Source organism: Cherax quadricarinatus, chromosome 2 (genome assembly GCF_038502225.1).
Source record: "Cherax quadricarinatus isolate ZL_2023a chromosome 2, ASM3850222v1, whole genome shotgun sequence".
In the NCBI taxonomy this organism is placed as follows: Eukaryota; Metazoa; Arthropoda; class Malacostraca; order Decapoda; family Parastacidae; genus Cherax; species Cherax quadricarinatus.
This window is the reverse complement of record NC_091293.1, coordinates 53,348,161-53,351,322: the sequence shown is the minus strand read 5'-3', so window position 1 is coordinate 53,351,322 and position 3,162 is coordinate 53,348,161. Positions and strand designations below refer to the sequence as shown.

Sequence of the window (3,162 nt, the reverse complement as noted above, 5' to 3'; positions counted from 1 at the left end):
TGTATTTATGTATATATATATATATATATGTATTTATATATATATATATATATGTATTTATATATGTATATATATATATATATATGTATTTATATATGTATATATATATATATATATTTATATATGTATATATATATATATGTATTTATATATATATATATATATATATATACAATGCCTGCACTTTAAAGGAGGGGTTTGGGATATTGGCAGTTTGGAGGGATATGTTGTGTATCTTTATATGTGTATGCTTCTAAATTGTTGTATTCTGAGCACCTCTGCAAAAACAGTGATAATGTGCGAGTGTGGTGAAAGTGTTGAATGATGATAAAAGTATTTTCTTTTTGGGGATTTTCTTTCTTTTTTGGGTCACCCTGCCTTGGTGGGAGACGGCCGACTTGTTAAATATATATATATATATATATATATATATATATATATATATATATATATATATATATATATATATATATATATATATATATATATATAAATATGACACCTACCTGGTCGTCGGGAACACCGTGGTTAGTGAGGTAAGCACAGCCAATATCGGTGAAGGCTTCATGTAGCTCTCTCGCCACCCTTTGCCACTCCTCCTGGCTGGTCTCCTTGTCCCACCCCAAACCTTGAGGTGAACATGTATCTATAAACGGCTGTAGTAGACAGAAACGTCAACATCAACAGTCAGTCCTTTCTTCTACAAGGCGTCCCTGTAGAACTTTATAGAACTTTGTCGCATTTTTTCCGCAGAAAAGAACATATGCACATTCTACTACATCCATTATAAAATGTAAAGTATTTTGAATTTTTGTTCTAGTGACTCAAAGGTGTATTAAATGAATTCTGAATCAAAACAATGCAAGTGATTTACTTGGCATATACAATTTTATATTATTTCCAATGAAATAAATATCAATACATAATTATCATGCTATAAAACGCAGTTGAAAAGATAAAAATTTGCAGGTTGATTTAAACAAGGGTAAATTATCAAGAAACAGTTGATAATACATATATGAAATTCTTTGTTAAGTCCTCGATCATCCTACCCGCATCATAATGTGATGGGTGTAATTTCGGACTTGACTGAGGTGATATCTCAGCTTTATATAGCCATCTGCTGTTCCCTTTTTTACAGGTTCTTAATAATGTGAGAAATCACGAAAGCACATGATAACAACATACAAAATACTGCGTGGAATAGACAAGGATGACAGTGACAGGATGTTCCAGAGATGGGACACAGAAACAACGGGTCACAATTGGAAGTTGAAGACCCAGATGAGTCAAAGGGATGTTAGGAAGTATTTCTTCAGTCATAGAGTAGTCAGGAAGTGGAATAGTCTAGCAAGTAAGGTAGTGGAGGCAGGAACCATACACAGCTTTAAGATGAGTTATGATAAAGCTCATGGAGCAGGGAGAGAGGGGACCTAGTAGCACTCAGTGAAGAGACGCGGCCAGGAGCTGAGTATCGACCCTTGCAACCACAATTAGGTGAGTACACACAAACACAAAACGTGAGTAATATATATATATATATATATATATATATATATATATATATATATATATATATATATATATATATATATATGTATATATATATATATATATATATATATATATATATATATATATATATATATATATATATATATATATATATATATATGTATGTATACATATATATATATATATATATATATATATATATTTATATATATATATATATATATATATATATATATATATATATATATATATATATATATATTTTATTTATTTTTATTAACACATCGGCCGAATCCCACCAAGGCAGAGTCGCCCGAGAAAGAAAAAACTTTCAGCATTCACTCCATTACTGTCTTGCCAGAAGGGTGCTTTACACCACAGTTATAAAACTGCAACATTAACACCCCTCCTACAAAGTGTAGACACTGTACTTCCCATCTCCAGGACTGTATATATATATATATATATATATATATATATATATATATATATATATATATATATATATATATATATATATATATATATATATATGTATATATATATATATATATATATATATATATATATATATATATATATATATGTATATATATATATATATATATATATATATATATATATATATATATATATATATATAAAATATATATAAATATAAATATATATATATATATATATATATATATATATATATATATATATATATATATATATATATATATGTATATATATATATATATATATATATATATATATATATATATATATATATATATATATATATATATATATATATATATATATATATATATATATATATGTCGTGCCGAATATGTAAAACTGGTCAATTAGCAAGAACTCATTTAAAATTAAGTCCTTTCTGGAATTTTCTTTTATACGTTTAAAGATATATTTTTTTCATTAATGTTAATGTAAAAATTAATAATTTTGTACCAGAAGAATCTTACAAAACTTACCTAACCTTATTATAACAAGAGCAATTTATTTTAGCCTAACTCAACTAAATATATTTTAGATTTGTTTACAATAATTTAATACTAAACAAACACAGTGAAATATATTTTTTTCGTTATGTTCAGAATGATTTTGGCGAAATTATTGCATACACAAATTTTCACTTGTCCTATATGGCAAGATGAGCGTTGCTATTTAAGCCAAGGTCGCAAGTTCTGCCTATTCGGCACGACATATATAAATACATATATATATATATAAATATATATATATATATATATATATATATATATATATATATATATATATATATATATATAGATATATATATATATATATATATATATATATATATATATATATATAAATATATATATATATATATATAAATATATATATATATATATAAATATATATATATATATAAGTATATATATATATATAAATATATATATATATAAATATATGTATATATATAAATATATATATATATATATATATATATATATATAAATATATATATATATATAAATATATATATATATATATATATATATATATATATTAATATATATATATATATATATATATATATATATATATATATATATATATATATATATATATATATATATATATATATATATATATATATATATATATATATAT

General features: G+C 22.6%; 1 protein-coding gene across 1 annotated transcript in view; it reads right to left on the bottom strand.

Annotated features, from left to right (window-relative positions):
• LOC128684083 (uncharacterized) overlaps positions 1 to 719 on the bottom strand; it is a 36,676-nt gene extending 35,957 nt beyond the window's left edge. Inside the window, exon 1 of the mRNA XM_053770224.2 lies at positions 507 to 719. The gene's annotated coding sequence lies outside the window, so the exon portion shown is untranslated. The remainder of the gene's footprint in view (positions 1 to 506) is intronic.
• Between the last annotated feature and the right edge of the window lie 2,443 nt (positions 720 to 3,162).